General features: G+C 42.2%; 2 non-coding genes across 2 annotated transcripts; both read left to right on the top strand.

Moving 5' to 3' along the window:
- Nucleotides 1–16,311: 16,311 nt before the first annotated feature.
- Nucleotides 16,312–16,425, top strand: LOC140310587 (U5 spliceosomal RNA). Its single transcript, XR_011916642.1, has one exon. It is a non-coding gene; the product is annotated as a U5 spliceosomal RNA (small nuclear RNA).
- A 308-nt stretch (nt 16,426–16,733) lies between these two features.
- Nucleotides 16,734–16,917, top strand: LOC140310449 (U2 spliceosomal RNA). Its single transcript, XR_011916519.1, has one exon. It is a non-coding gene; the product is annotated as a U2 spliceosomal RNA (small nuclear RNA).
- Nucleotides 16,918–17,246: the final 329 nt, after the last annotated feature.

Below are 17,246 nucleotides of genomic sequence, written 5' to 3'. Positions count from 1 at the left end.
CAAACTAAGAGGGAAACCTTTTTCATGTAATTTAAACCTACCTCTATTTGCTATAAACAACCCATCCTCCGTTCAGTGTCACAGTATGGTGCAGCCAGAGACAACCAGATGTCTGTTAACAGACCCCACCCCACACATCTAATTATTTTCCCATCTTTACCTTACAGGGACCGGTCTTTGAAGCTGTTAAAATGCTGACCGCTTCTACAACTTAACCTTTTCTATTAACCCTAACCCTTTCTCTTATTTAAACATTCAACTAATATATTTCTCACAACCTCCTGACTTTAGCTGTAATAATTCTTAACCCTAGCCATAAACTCCCCCTTCCTTCCTTAGACCTCTTCAACAGATGGCTAATCTATGTCAAACAGAGGTCACACGTCAAAATAGCTTGATCGATCGATAAGAGGTCAAAAGTCATATCCCCAGATGTCAGCAAACGGATGTCAAACAAAGGTCACCTGTCATATTAATTTGAGTGATCGATAAGAGGTCAGAGGTCACCAGTCAAAATGAGTTTGAATAAAGGTGTCCTTTTATTTCTCTAATGCGGGAGCGGAGTTGTTCGGCTGTGAGTAGGTGTGAATCTCCGACCATAATTGCTGAAAAATGTGTTAGAAAAGGTAAAAATGCCGGTCCATACATCATCAAAGGCGAGAGAGGTTGTGTTCGGCTGCAAGTAGGTGTGAATGTCCAGCCATAATTACTCACAAACGGGTAAGAAAAGGTAGTAGCCAGACCATATATGATCAAAACAGGGAGCGGAGGTGGTTCAGCTGCAAGAAGGTTTGAATGTCAAACTAAAGTTCAAATATATTAACAAGAGTGGCAGGAGAGGTCTTCGGATGAGAGTGGTTGAAAATTTCCAACCATAATGTATAAAATGCGGTGAAAAAAAGGTGTGATAGAACACTAAAAGGTGGAGCGGAAGTGTTCGGCTGCAAGAAGGTGTGAATGTCCGACTATATTTGGTGAAAAGCAGGTGAAGCAAGGTCTGAATGCCCAACCTTACATCATCAAAAGCAAGATCAGAGTTGTTTGGCTGCAAGAAGGCCATAGTTTGCCAAAAGCGGGTAAGGTGCGAATGTCCGACTAAATATCAACAAAATTTGGGGCGGAGGTCTTCGGATGCAAGTGGGTGTGAATATCCCACCATACAAGTATGGTGGAGAGGAAGCTGTGAATAGCCGACCATAGTTTGGAAAAAGCGGGTAAGAAAAGGTTGGAATGCCCGAACATACACCATCAAAAGAGGGAGTGGAGGTGTTCCGCTGTACGAAGGTGTGAATGTCCAACCATACTTGGTAAAAAGCGGGTAAGAAAAGGTTAATATACCCGACTGTACACAATCAATAGCGGGAGCGGATGTGTTCGGCTACAAGAAGGTGTGACAGTCCGACCATGGTTTGTAAAAAGCGGGTAAGAAAAGGTGCGAATGTCCGACAATGTATGATCAAAAGAGAGAGCGGAGGTTTTCGGATACACGAAAGTTTGAATGTCCTACCATAGTTTGTAAATAGCGGGTAAGAAAAGGTTCGAATGCCCGACTATACACCATAAAAAGCGGGAGCGGAGGTGTTCCGCTGTAAGACGGTGTGAATGTCCGACCATAGTTGGTAAAAAGCGGGTAAGAAAAGGTTAAAATACCCGACTGTACAAAATCAATAGCGGGAGCGGAGTTGTTCGGCTACAAGGTCTGAAAGTCCGACCATGGTTTGTAAAAAGCAATTAAGAAAAGGTTCGAATATCCAACCAAACATAATCAAAAGCGGGAGCAGAGCTGTTCCACTGCAAGTAGGTGTGAATGTCCAGCCATAATTACTCACAAACGGGGGAAGAAAAGGTAGTATTGCCAGACCATACATGATCAAAACAGGGAGCGGAGGTTCAGCTGCAAGGTGTGAATGTCTGACTATAGTTTGTAAAAAGCGGGTAAGACAAGGTGCGAATGCCCGACAATGTATGATCAAAAGAGAGAGCGGAGGTGTTCGGCTGCAAGGTCTGAATGTCCAACCATAATTTGTAAAAACCGGGTAAGAAAAGGCTCGAAAGCCCGACTATACATCATCAAAAGCGGTAGCGGAGGTGTTCAGCTGCAAGAAGGTGTGAATGTTCGACTAAAGTTTGTAAAAAGCTGTTAAGACAAGGAGCGATGTCCCGACATTGTATGATCAAAAGCGGGAGCGGCGGTGTCCAGCTGTGAGTAGGTGTGAATGTCCGACCATAATTGCTGAAAAATGTGTTAGAAAAGGTAAGAATACTGGACCATACATCATCAAAAGCGGGACAGGAGGTGTTCAGCTGCAAGAAGGTGTGAAAGTCCGACAATGGTTTGTAAAAAGCGGGTAATAAAAGGTTCGAATGCCCGAATATACATCATCAAAAGCGGAAGCGGAGGTGTTCGGATGCAAGAAGGTGTGAACGTCCAACAAAAATATGTAAAAAGAAGTTAAGAAAAGGTTCGAATATCCAACCAAACATAATCAAAAGCGGGAGCAGAGCTGTTCGACTGCAAGTAGGTGTGAATGTCAGATCATAATTTGCAAAAAGCTGATGAGAAAGGGTGAGAATGCCCGACTATACATCATTAAATGCGGGAGCGGAGTTGTTCGGCTGTGAGTAGGTGTGAATCTCCGACCATAATTGCTGAAAAATGTGTTAGAAAAGGTAAAAATGCCGGTCCATACATCATCAAAAGCGAGAGAGGTTGTGTTCGGCTGCAAGTAGGTGTGAATGTCCAGCCATAATTACTCACAAACGGGTAAGAAAAGGTAGTATTGCCAGACCATATATGATCAAAACAGGGAGCGGAGGTGGTTCAGCTGCAAGAAGGTTTGAATGTCAAACTAAAGTACAAATATATTAACAAAAGCGGGAGGAGAGGTCTTCGGATGAAAGTGGTTGAAAATTTCCAACCATAATGTATAAAATGCGGTGAAAAAAAAGGTGTGATAGAACACTAAAAGGTGGAAGAAGACCATAGTTTGCCAAAAGCGGGTAAGGTGCAAATGTCCGACTAAATATCAACAAAATTTGGGGCGGAGGTTTTCGGATGCAAGTGGGTGTGAATATCCCACCATACAAGTATGGTGGAGAGGAAGCTGTGAATAGCCGACCATAGTTTGGAAAAAGTGGGTAAGAAAAGGTTTGAATGCCCGAACATACACCATCAAAAGAGGGAGCGGAGGTGTTCCGCTGTACGAAGGTGTGAATGTCCGACCATACTTGGTAAAAAGCGGGTAAGAAAAGGTTAAAATACCCGACTGTACACAATCAATAGCGGGAGCGGATGTGTTCGGCTACAAGAAGGTGTGACAGTCCGACCATGGTTTGTAAAAAGCGGGTAAGAAAAGGTGCGAATGTCCGACAATGTATGATCAAAAGAGAGAGCGGAGGTTTTCGGATACACGAAGGTTTGAATGTCCTACCATAGTTTGTAAATAGCGGGTAAGAAAAGGTTCGAATGCCCGACTATACACCATAAAAAGCGGGAGCGGAGGTGTTCCGCTGTAAGACGGTGTGAATGTCCGACCATAGTTGGTAAAAAGCGGGTAAGAAAAGTTAAAATACCCGACTGTACACAATCAATAGCGGGAGCGGAGTTGTTCGGCTGCAAGAAGTTGTGAAAGTCCGACCATGGTTTGTAAAAAGCGGGTAAGAAAAGGTTTGAATGCCCGAACATACACCATCAAAAGAGGGAGCGGAGGTGTTCCGCTGTACGAAGGTGTGAATGTCCGACCATACTTGGTAAAAAGCGGGTAAGAAAAGGTTAAAATACCCGACTGTACACAATCAATAGCGGGAGCGGATGTGTTCGGCTACAAGAAGGTGTGACAGTCCGACCATGGTTTGTAAAAAGCGGGTAAGAAAAGGTGCGAATGTCCGACAATGTATGATAAAAAAGAGAGAGCGGAGTTTTCGGATACACGAAGGTTTGAATGTCGTACCATAGTTTGTAAATAGCGGGTAAGAAAAGGTTCGAATGCCCGACTATACACCATAAAAAGCGGGAGTGGAGGTGTTCCGCTGTAAGACGGTGTGAATGTCCGACCATAGTTGGTAAAAAGCGGGTAAGAAAAGGTTAAAATACCCGACTGTACACAATCAATAGCGGGAGCGGAGTTGTTCGGCTACAAGAAGGTGTGAAAGTCCGACCATGGTTTGTAAAAAGCAGTTAAGAAAAGGTTCGAATATCCAAACCAAACATAATCAAAAGCGGTAGCAGAGCAGTTCGACTGCAAGTAGGTGTGAATGTCCAGCCATAATTACTCACAAACGGGGGAAGAAAAGGTAGTATAACCAGACCATACATGATCAAAACAGGGAGCGGAGGTGTTCGGCTGCAAGGTCTGAATGTCCAACCATAATTTGTAAAAAGCGGGTAAGAAAAGGCTCGAAAGCCCGACTATACATCATCAAAAGCGGGAGCGGAGGTGTTCAGCTGCAAGAAGGTGTGAATGTTCGACTAAAGTTTGTAAAAAGCTGGTAAGACAAGGAGCGATGTCCCGACATTGTATGATCAAAAGCGGGAGCGGAGGTGTCCAGCTGTGAGTAGGTGTGATTGTCCGACCATAATTGCTGAAAAATGTGTTAGAAAAGGTAAGAATACTGGACCATACATCATCAAAAGCGGGAGAGGTGGTGTTCGGCTGCAAGAAGGTGTGAAAGTCCGACAATGGTTTGTAAAAAGCGGGTAATAAAAGGTTCGAATGCCCGAATATACATCATCAAAAGCGGAAGCGGAGGTGTTCGGATGCAAGAAGGTGTGAACGTCCAACCAAAGTTTGTAAAAAGCAGTGAAAAGCGAGAAAAAGCATTTCGTGAGTTCCGCATGATTTGGGATTTTGCTTATAAAATGCATTACTTCACTCAAACTATGTTAAAACTGATTTGTCCTTCATATTTACCATGTCTAGACATATTTAAACAAAAAAACAACGTTGTACTTTGCAGTAAAAGAAAGAGCAAATCTTAAGTTTCAGGAATCCGAGTATAAGCCTGCTTTCATGAGTTCTGCACGATTTCGGATTTTGCTATAAAATGAATTGCTTTGCTCAAATCAAGTTAAAACTGCTTTGTCCTTCCATATTCATCAATGTCTAGATCGACTTCAACAAAGAAAAACATTGGACTTTGCAGTAGAAGAAGTTGGCAAATCCATCTACACATTGATAAATATGAAGGACAAAGCAGTTCCCACTTGCCCATAAGAAAATAAGCTTATTCTCGGATTCCTGATCCTTCAGTGTTGCTCTTTCTTCTACTGCAAAATACAATGTTGTTCTTTGTTGAAGTCGATCTAGACATTGATAAATATGAAGGAAAAAGCAGTTTTAACTTGGTTTGAGTGAATGAATTAATTTTATACATAAAATCCGAAATCGTGCAGAACTCATGAAAATAAGCTTATTCTCGGATTCCTAAAACTTTTGATTGGCTCTTTCTTTTACTGCAAAGTACAACGTTGTTTTTTGTTTAAATCTATCGAGACATTGATAAATATGAAGGTAAAAGCCGTTTTAACATAGTTTGAGTGAAGGAATTGATTTTATAGATAAAATCCCAAATCATGCAGAACTCCTCAAAAGGGGCGTATGGCTTAATCACAAGTGTGGTTCTTTCTCATTCGGGGTAGTATGAGGAAGTTTATGCTTGAAATATATGTAGAAATGGGTACATATGAAGGACAAAGCAGTGTTAACTTAGTTTGAGTGAAGGAATTCATTTTATACATAAAATCCCAAATCATGCAGAACGTATGAAAAGAAGCTTATTCTCGGATTCCTGATCCTTCAGTTTTGCTCTTTCTTCTACTGCAAAATACAATGTTGTTCTTTGTTGAAGTCGATCTAGACATTGATAAATATGAAGGAAAAAGCAGTTTTAACTTGGTTTGAGTGAATGAATTCATTTTATACATAAAATCCGAAATCGTGCAGAACTCATGAAAATAAGCTTATTCTCGGATTCCTAAAACTTTTGATGTGCTCTTTCTTTTATTGCAAAGTACAACGTTGTTTTTTTGTTTAAATCTATCGAGACATTGATAAATATGAAGGTAAAAGCCGTTTTAACATAGTTTGAGTGAAGGAATTCATTTTATAGATAAAATCCCAAATCATGCAGAACTCCTCAAAAGGGAGGTATGGCTTAATCACAAGTGTGGCTCTTTCTCATTCAGGGTAATATGAGGAAGTTTATGCTTGAAATATATGTAGAAATGGGTACATATGAAGGACAAAGCAGTGTTAACTTAGTTTGCGTGAAGAAATTCATTTTATACATAAAATCCGAAATCGTGCAGAACTCATGAAAATAAGCTTATTCTCGGATTCCTAAAACTTTTGATTTGCACTTTCTTTTACTGCAAAGTACAACGTTGTTTTTTGTTGAAATCTATCTAGACATTGATAAATACCAGCCAAAACTCTGCTGCCGCTTTTGATAATTTATGGTTGGGCATTCTTACCTTTTCTTACCCGCTTTTTACAAATTATGATCTTACAATTCACACCTACTTGCAGTCGAACACCTTCTCATCCACTTATGATCATGTGCGGTTGGGCTTTCGCACCTTTTCTTACCCATTTTTCAGTAATAATAACCTTCTTGCAGCCGAAAACCTCCGCTCCTCTTTTGATCATACATTGTCGGGCATTCACACCTTGTCTTACCCGCTTTTTACAAACTTTAGTCGGACATTCAAACCTTCTTGCAGCTGAACCACCTCCGCTCCCTGTTTTGATCATATATGGTCTGGCAATAGTACCTTTTCTTACCCGTTTGTGAGTAATTATGGCTGGAAATTCACACCTTCTTGCAGCTGAACACCTCCTCTCCTGCTAATGATCATGTATGGTTTGATATTCGAAAATTTTATTTCATGTTTTAAAGCAATTATTAATGGACATTCACACCTACTTGCAGCCGAACACCACCTCTCCCGCTTTTGATGATGTATGGACAGGCATTCTTACCTTTTCTAACACATTTTTCAGCAATTATGGTTGGAGAATCACACCTACTCAAAGCCGAACAACTCCGCTACCGCATTTGATGGTGTATAGTCGGGATTTCTCACCCTTTCTCATCAGCTTTTTGCAAATTATGATCTGACATTCACACCTACTTGCAGTCGAACACCTTCTCATCCACTTATGATCATGTGCGGTTGGGCTTTCGCACCTTTTTTTACCCATTTTTCAGTAATAATAACCTTCTTGCAGCCGAAAACCTCCGCTCCTCTTTTGATCATACATTGTCGGGCATTCACACCTTGTCTTACCCGCTTTTTACAAACTTTAGTCGGACATTCAAACCTTCTTGCAGCTGAACCACCTCCGCTCCCTGTTTTGATCATATATGGTCTGGCAATAGTACCTTTTCTTACCCGTTTGTGAGTAATTATGGCTGGAAATTCACACCTTCTTGCAGCTGAACACCTCCTCTTCTGCTAATGATCATGTATGGTTTGATATTCGAAAATTTTCTTTCATGTTTTCTAGCAATTATTGATGGACATTTAGACCTTCTTGCAGCTGAACACCACCTCTCCCGCTTTTGATGATGTATGGACAGGCATTCTTACCTTTTCTAACACATTTTTCAGCAATTATGGTTGGAGAATCACACCTACTCACAGCCGAACAACTCCGCTACCGCATTTGATGGTGTATAGTCGGGATTTCTCACCCTTTCTCATCAGCTTTTTGCAAATTATGATCTGACATTCACACCTACTTGCAGTCGAACACCTTATCATCCGCTTTTGATTATGTTTGGTTAGATATTCGCACCTTTTCTTAACTGCTTTTTTACAAACTTTGGTCGGACGTTCACACCTTCTTGCAGCCGAACACCTACGCTTCCGGTTTTGATAGTGTATATTCGGGCATACGAACCTTTTCTTACCCGCTTTTTACAAACCATGGTCGGACTTTCACACCTTCTCTTAGCTGAACAACTCCGCTCCCTCTTTTGATTGTGTACAGTCGGGTATTTTAACCTTTTCTTACCCGCTTTTTACCAACTATGATCGGACATTCACACCGTCTTACAGCCGAACACCTCCGCTCCCTCTTTTGATGGTGTATGTTCGGGCATTCGAACCTTTTCTTACCCGCTTTTTACAAACCAGGATCGGACTTTCACACCTTTTAGTAGCCGAAAAACTCCGCTCCCGCTATTGATTGTGTACAGTCGGGTATTTTAACCTTTTCTTACCCGCTTTTTACCAACTATTGTCGGACATTCACACCGTCTTAGAGCGGAACACCTCCTCTCCCGCTTATGATCATGTATGGTTTGATGTTCGAAAATTTACTTTCTTGTTTTAAAGCAATTATTGATGGACATTCAAACCTTCTTTTTGATGGTGTATAGTCGGGCTTTCGAGCCTTTTCTTCCCGGTTTTTACAAACCATGGTCGGACTTTCACACCTTCTTGTAGCCGAACAACTCCGCTCCCGCTATTGATTGTGTACAGTCGGGTATTTTAACCTTTTCTTACCCGCTTTTTACCAACTATGGTCGGACATTCACACCGTCTTACAGCGGAACACCTCTGCTCCCGCTTTTGATGGTGTATAGTCGGGCATTCGAACCTTTTCTTACCTGCTTTTTACAAACTATGGTGGGACATTCAAACCTTCTTATATCCGAAAACCTCCGCTCTCTCTTTTGATCATACATTGTCGGACATTCGCACCTTTTCTTACCCGCTCTTTACAAACCATGGTCGGACTTTCACACCTTCTTGTAGCCGAACACATCCGCTCCCGCTATTGATTGTGTACAGTCGGGTATTTTAACCTTTTCTTACCCGCTTCTTACCAACTATGGTCGGACATTCACACCTTCGTACAGCGGAACACCTCCGCTCCCTCTTTTGATGGTGTATGTTCGGGTATTCAAACCTTTTCTTACCCGCTTTTTCCAAACTATGGTCGGCTATTCACAGCTTCCTCTCCACCATACTTGTATGGTTGGATATTCACACCCACTTGCATCCGAAGACCTCTGCCCCAAATTTTGTTGATATTTAGTATGACATTCGCACCTTACCCGCTTTTGGCAAACTATGGCCTTCTTGCAGCCAAACACCTCTGATCTCGCTTTTGATGATGTAAGGTTGGGCATTCAGACCTTGCTTCACCTGCTTTTCACCAAATATAGTCGGACATTCACACCTTCTTGCAGCCGAACACTTCCGCTCCACCTTTTAGTGTTCTATCACACCTTTTTTTCACCACATTTTATACATTATGGTCGGAAATTTTCAACCACTCTCATCCGAAGACCTCTCCTCCCGCTTTCGTTAATATATTTGAACTTTAGTCGGACATTCAAACCTTCTTGCAGCTGAACCACCTCCGCTCCTTGTTTTGATCATATATGGTCTGGCAATACTACCTTTTCTTACCCGTTTGTGAGTAATTATGGCTGGACATTCACACCTACTTGCAGCCGAACACAACCACTCTCACTTTTGATGATGTATGGACCGGCATTTTTACCTTTTCTAACACATTTTTCAGCAATTATGGTCAGAGATTCACACCTACTCACAGCCGAACAACTCCGCTCCCGCATTTGATGATGTATAGTCGGGCATTCTCACCCTTTCTCATCAGCTTTTTGCAAATTATGATCTGACATTCACACCTACTTGCAGTCGAAAAGCTCTGCTCCCGCTTTTGATTATGTATGGTTGGATATTCGAACCTTTTCTTAACTGCTTTTTACATATTTTGGTTGGACGTTCACACCTTCTTGTAGCCAAACACTTCCACTCCTGCTTTTGATGATGTATGGTTGGGCATTCACACCTTTTTTTTGCCCATTTTTCAGGAATTATGGGTGGACATTCACACCTTGCAGCTGAACACCTCCTATCCCACTTATGATCATGTGTGGTTTGATTTTCGAAAAGTTTCTTTCATGTTTTCTAGCAATTATTGATGGACATGTAGACCTTCTTGCAGCTGAACACCTCCGCTCCCGCTTTTGATCATACATTGTCAGGCATTCGCACCTTGTCTTACCCACTTTTTACAAACTTTAGTCGAACAGTCACACCTACTTGCAGCCGAACACAACCTCTCTCGCTCAATGATAATGTATGGACCGGCATTCTTACCTTTTCTAACACATTTTTCAGCAATTATGGTCGGAGATTCACACCTACTCACAGCCGAACAACTCCGCTCCCGCATTTGATGGTGTATAGTCGGGCATTCTCACCCTTTCTCATCAGCTTTTTGCAAATTATGATCTGACATTCACACCTACTTGCAGTCGAAAAGCTCTGCTCCCGCTTTTGATTATGTTTGGTTGGATATTCGAACCTTTTCTTAACTGCTTTTTTCAAACTTTGGTTGGACGTTCACACCTTCTTGTAGCCGAACACATGCACTCCTGCTTTTGATGATGTATGGTTGGGCATTCGCACCTTTTTTTTACCCATTTTTCAGGTATTATGGGTGGACATTCACACCTTCTTGCAGCTGAACACCTCCTCTCCCACTTATGATCATGTGTGGTTTGATTTTCGAAAATTTTCTTTCATGTTTTCTAGCAATTATTGATGGACATTTAGACCTTCTTGCAGCTGAACACCACCTCTCCCGATTTTGATGATGTATGGACCGGCATTTTTACCTTTTCTAACACATTTTTCAGCAATTATGGTTGGAGATTCACACCTACTCACAGCCAAATAACTCCGCTACCGCATTTGATGGTGTATAGTCGGGCATTCTCACCCTTTCTCATCAGCTTTTTGCAAATTATGATCTGACATTCACACCTACTTCCAGTCGAACTGCTCTGCTCCCGCTTTTGATTATGTTTGGTTAGATATTTGAACCTTTTCTTAACTGCTTTTTACAAACTTTGGTCGGACGTTCACAATATCTTGCAGCCGAACACCTCCGCTTCCGCTTTTGATGGTGTATATTCGGGCATACGAACCTTTTCTTACCCGCTTTTTACAAACCAAGGTCGGACTTTCACACCTTCTCTTAGCTGAACAACTCCGCTCCCTCTTTTGATTGTGTACAGTCGGGTAATTTAACCTTTTCTTACCCACTTTTTACCATCTATGGTCGGACATTCACACCGTCTTACAGCGGAACACCTCCGCTCCCTCTTTTGATGATGTATGGTTAGGCATTCGCACCTTTTCTTACCCATTTTTCAGTAATTATGGGTAGACATTCACACCTTCTTGCAGCTGAACACCTCCTCTCCCGCTTATGATCATGTGCAGTTTGATATTCGAAAATTTTCTTTCATGTTTTCTAGCAATTATTGATGGACATTCAGACCGTCTTGCAGCTGAACACCTCCGCTCCCACTTTTGATGGTGTATAGTCGGGCTTTCGAGCCTTTTCCTCCCCGGTTTTTACAAATTATGGTTGGACATTCAGACCTTCTTGCAGCCGAAAACCTCCACTCCCTCTTTTGATCATACATTGTCGGACATTCGCACCTTTTCTTACCCGCTTTTTACAAACCATGGTCGGACTTTCACACCTTTTAGTAGCCGAACTAATCCGCTCCCGCTATTGATTGTGTACAGTCGGGTATTTTAACCTTTTCTTACCCGCTTTTTACCAACTATGGTTGGACATTCACACCTTCTTACAGCAGAACACCTCCGCTCCCTGTTTTGATTATGTAAGGTTTGACATTCGCACCTTCTCTCACTCGCCTTTTACTATGGTCGGCCATTCACAGCTTCCTCTCCACCATACTTGTATGGTGGGATATTCACACCCACCTGCATCCGAAGACCTCCGCCCCCACTTTTGTTGATATTTAGTCGGTCATTCGCACCTTACCCGCTTTTGGCAAACTATGGCCTTCTTGCAGCCAAACACCTCTGATCTCGCTTTTGATGATGTAAGGTTGGACATTCAGACCTTGCTTCACCTGCTTTTCACCAAATATAGTCGGACATTCACACCTTCTTGCAGCCGAACACTTCCGCTCCACCTTTTAGTGTTCTATCACACCTTTTTTTCACCGCATTTTATACATTATGGTTGGAAATTTTCAACCACTCTCATCCGAAGACCTCTCCCCCCGCTTTTGTTAATATATTTGAACTTTAGTCGGACATTCAAACCTTCTTGCAGCTGAACCACCTCTGCTCCCTGTTTTGATCATATATGGTCTGGCAATACTACCTTTTCTTACCCGTTTGTGAGTAATTATGGCTGGACATTCACACCTACTTGCAGCCGAACACAACCTCTCTCGCTTTTGATGATGTATGGACCGGCATTCTTACCTTTTCTAACACATTTTTCAGCAATTATGGTCGGAGATTCACACCTACTCAAAGCCGAACAACTCCGCTCCCGCATTTGATGGTGTATAGTCGGGCATTCTCACCCTTTCTCATCAGCTTTTTCCAAATTATGATCTGACATTCACCCCTATTTGCAGTCGAACAGCTCTGCTCCCGCTTTTGATTATGTATGGTTGGATATTCGAACCTTTTCTTAACTGCTTTTTACAAACTTTGGTTGGACGTTCACACCTTCTTGTAGCCGAACACATGCACTCCTGCTTTTGATGATGTATGGTTGGGCATTGGCACCTTTTTTTACCCATTTTCCAGGTATTATGGGTGGACATTCACACCTTCTTGCAGCTGAACACCTCCTCTCCCACTTATGATCATGTGTGGTTTGATTTTCGAAAATTTTCTTTCATGTTTTCTAGCAATTATTGATGGACATTTAGACCTTCTTGCAGCTGAACACCACCTCTCCCGATTTTGATGATGTATGGACCGGCATTTTTACCTTTTCTAACACATTTTTCAGCAATTATGGTTGGAGATTCACACCTACTCACAGCCGAACAACTCCGCTACCGCATTTGATGGTGTATAGTCGGGCATTCTCACCCTTTCTCATCAGCTTTTTGCAAATTATGATCTGACATTCACACCTACTTCCAGTCGAACAGCTCTGCTCCCGCTTTTGATTATGTTTGGTTAGATATTCGAACCTTTTCTTAACTGCTTTTTACAAACTTTGGTCGGACGTTCACAATATCTTGCAGCCGAACACCTCCGCTTCCGCTCTTGATGGTGTATATTCGGGCATACGAACCTTTTCTTACCCGCTTTTTACAAACCAAGGTCGGACTTTCACACCTTCTCTTAGCTGAACAACTCCGCTCCCTCTTTTGATTGTGTACAGTCGGGTAATTTAACCTTTTATTACCCGCTTTTTACCATCTATGGTCGGACATTCACACCGTCTTACAGCGGAACACCTCCGCTCCCTCTTTTGATGATGTATGGTTAGGCATTCGTGCAGTTTGATATTCGAAAATTTTCTTTCATGTTTTCTAGCAATTATTGATGGACATTCAGACCGTCTTGCAGCTGAACACCTCCGCTCCCACTTTTGATGGTGTATAGTCGGGCTTTCGAGCCTTTTCTTCCCCGGTTTTTACAAATTATGGTTGGACATTCAGACCTTCTTGCAGCCGAAAACCTCCACTCCCTCTTTTGATCATACATTGTCGGGCATTCGCACCTTTTCTTACCCGCTTTTTACAAACCATGGTCGGACTTTCACACCTTTTAGTAGCCGAACAACTCCGCTCCCGCTATTGATTGTGTACAGTCGGGTATTTTAACCTTTTCTTACCCGCTTTTTACCAACTATGGTTGGACATTCACACCTTCTTACAGCAGAACACCTCCGCTCCCTGTTTTGATTATGTATGGTTTGACATTCGCACCTTCTCTCACCCGCCTTTTACTATGGTCGGCCATTCACAGCTTCCTCTCCACCATACTTGTATGGTGGGATATTCACACCCACTTCCATCCGAAGACCTCCGCCCCCACTTTTGTTGATATTTAGTCGGTCATTCGCACCTTACCCGCTTTTGGCAAACTATGGCCTTCTTGCAGCCGAACACCTCTGATCTCGCTTTTGATGATGTAAGGTTGGGCATTCAGACCTTGCTTCACCTGCTTTTCACCAAATATAGTCGGACATTCACACCTTCTTGCAGCCAAACGCTTCCGCTTTTAGTGTTCTATGAGGCATTCACATATTTTTTTTCACCGTATTTTATAGATTATGGTTGGAAATTCTCACCCACTCTCATCCGAAGACCTCTCCTCCCGCTTTTGTTAATATATAGTCGGGCATTCGAACCTTTTCTTACCCGCTTTTTACAAATTATGGTCGAACATTCACTCCTACTTGCAGCTGAATACTTCCGCTCCACCTTTTAGGTATGTATGGTTGGCATTTGCACCTCTTTTTATACTGATTGCTGAAGATTAAGTTGTTCTTTCTCAAACTACAAATTTTTTTTAATTGTTGAAACTTGATTTGAAGTGGATAAATAAGGAGGACAAACAGTTTTAAGTCAGGCTGATAGAAGGAATTAATTTTATAGCAAAATCTGTATTTCGTCATATGTCGAGAGATGCTTATTGCTGAAGAAGTTCTTTCTCATTCTACAAAGTACAACGTTGTTTATCGTTGAAACTTGATTAGACATGAATAAATATGAAGGACAAAGCAGTCTTAACTTGGTTTGAGTTAATGAATTCGTTTTATAGGAGAATCCGAATTCGTGCATAACTCATAAAATAGAGCTTATTTTCGGATTCCTGAAGAATGAGTCTGGTTCTTTCTCATAATACAAAGTTTGTTGTTTATTGTTGAAACTTCATCAGAAGTGAAGAAATAAATGAATGCCTATCAATAAATGTGGGATCTAAACTCTAGTGCTTCCTCTAAAATAATTTCCTTTCTCAATTTAGAAATGTGTGTGTGTAAGTCACAACACCCGTGACACCAAAACGGCTTTCTTTTCTCTACACTCTGCACTATGAGCACACACACCAAATCAGAAAGGCTTTTTTCTCTCTTTTCTACATTATGGACTGTGGGGACACAAAACCGCTCTCTCTCTTTTTTTTTTTTATTGTGTGCCAGGGCGTTGTCTCACGTATTAGATTATGCTTAAGATACGAATGGGTTTATCAGTCACATCAGAATCCATACATACTGATCCTCCCGTAATAAAATGGTCGGATCTTATCAAACACACTTTGTTTCTTGTGACAATCAAGTCAGCAAAACAGCGTATACACGTCAAGACACTGAATCAAGTTTGCCACAAGAACTCATAAGTTTGGCAGTATTGCTCTGCCGTCAGCAATCATACACCCATTTTATTTTCGTGAGACATGTGCAAGCACCTGTTCATCTACTGTTCTATCACTATGAATTAGTGATCTATTATCAATAAGGATACTTCTACAACTACTATCAAAGTATGTCCAGACTTCTTATGATGTCAGTTGCTATATATGAATAAGTGGGTAGCTACTGACAAGCATTAAGCATGTCACACAGCCCAAACATATAACATTTCAGGACACACCACACAGTTAACAACCACAGTGAAGCGTGTCAAAGCCCAAACATGTAACATTCAACAGGACACTTACACAACACATTCAAATCAAACAGGCAGACAACATACAAGAACATATACCCCAGCCGGCATTGCTCCCTGCCTATTTTCGTACAGCACACTATGTGTGCGCACACCTTTATTCACAAACTCTTCAACTTATACTCTTTTACCGAAGCTGCTACAACTCGATTGGCCGAATACCCTTTGATCCTATTTCGGTGAATTTGACATCTGCCTTACATATAACAGATTAGCGGTTTAGCAGTTTTAATTTAGTTTGAGTGAAGGAATTCATTTTATAGCAAAATCCGAAATCGTGAAGAACTCATGAAAGTAAGCTTATTCTCGGATTCCTGAAACTTTAGATTTGCTCTTTCTTTTACTGCAAAGTACAACGTTGTTTTTTTTGTTTAAATCTTTCTAGACATGGTAAATATTAAGGACAAAGCAGTTTTCACATAGTTTGAGTGAAGGAATTCATTTTATAGATAAAATCCCAAGAGTCTGCTGAGAAAAGAGAGTGAATGCGAAGTAGACTTTAACACGGCTATGGGAGCGAGCCGAGTGTGGGCTAACCGGGAGAATTGCTTGAAAGAAACGCGACACCGAATGAGCGGTCAGAACAAAGCCTCAATACGGGATTCTCGTGGTGTTTTTGTTGCTGCCTTGTCTTTTGCATAGAGTAAAAGACAAGGCAGCCATCAAATAGGGCCCGATTGTTCCTACTTGGTCAGCCGAGGAGCAAGGGGGGGGGGGGGGGGGGGGGGGGCAAGCGTCTCAACCAAGCAAAGCTCACCATGGGGAAGGTGGCTATCCCAACTAGCCTGTACTAGCCTCGTACTCTGGTTTCTCTTCATAACATACAAGTCTTTCGCCTTTTACTAAAGACTTCCGTGGAGAGCAGCACTAATGAGTTGTTTCTATTATTGGCAGGCTTTACCTTTGCGGGTGAAGCCCTTTCTGTCTGTGCAAAAGAAATCTTGCTACTTTGCAGAGTGACTTCTCTGAGTAGAGTCGCCTTACTTGTTGCGACTGTGCCGATGTTCGAAGCTGGAGTGCAAAGTTGTTGCTTGAATGGTGCTTGCTGGAGCATGCGGGAGTGCAAAGTTATACCATTTAAAAGGGCTGAAGAGTGCTCAGTGCAGCGGGTGGGCGGAGGTGCAACGTGACACTCTGGCCACCTATGGCCATAAAAAGAACACTGCTACAAGTGCGCATTGTGCCAGCAAGGGCCCTCGGACCTGAAACAGTGGACAGTTATCGCTTCTCGGCCTTTTGGCTAAGATCAAGTGTAGTATCTGTTCTTATCAGTTTAATATGTCCTCTATACGAGGACAACATATTAAATGGATTTTTAAGAATAGGAGTTGAAAAAGAAGCTTGCTCCGTTCACTCCAAGCCTCGACCCGGTACTGCAGTGCCGCTGGGAACGGTGCGCTCTCCTCTGCTCTTGTGAAAAAGCAAACAGCGGTGCAGGATGGAAGTTTCAGGGAGCCCAAGATGAAACTTTCTTTTAATCTGCTGAGAAAAGAGAGTGAATGCGAAGTGGACTTTAACACGGCTCTGGGAGCGAGCCGAGTGCGGGCTAACCGGGAGAATTGCTTGAAAGAAACGCGACACCGAATGAGTGGTCAGAACAAAGCCTCAATACGGTGTTCCCGTGGTGTTTGTGGCTGCCTTGTCTTTTGCACAGAGTAAAAGACAAGGCAGCCATCGAATAGATTGTTTCTACTTGGTCAGCCGAGGAGCAGGGGGGGGGGGCAAGCGTCTCA

The sequence above is a fragment of the Leuresthes tenuis genome, unplaced genomic scaffold (genome assembly GCF_036924035.1).
Source record: "Leuresthes tenuis unplaced genomic scaffold, fLeuTen1.0.hap1 SCAF_6, whole genome shotgun sequence".
In the NCBI taxonomy this organism is placed as follows: domain Eukaryota; kingdom Metazoa; phylum Chordata; class Actinopteri; order Atheriniformes; family Atherinopsidae; genus Leuresthes; species Leuresthes tenuis.
This window is presented reverse-complemented; position numbering and strand designations above follow the sequence as displayed.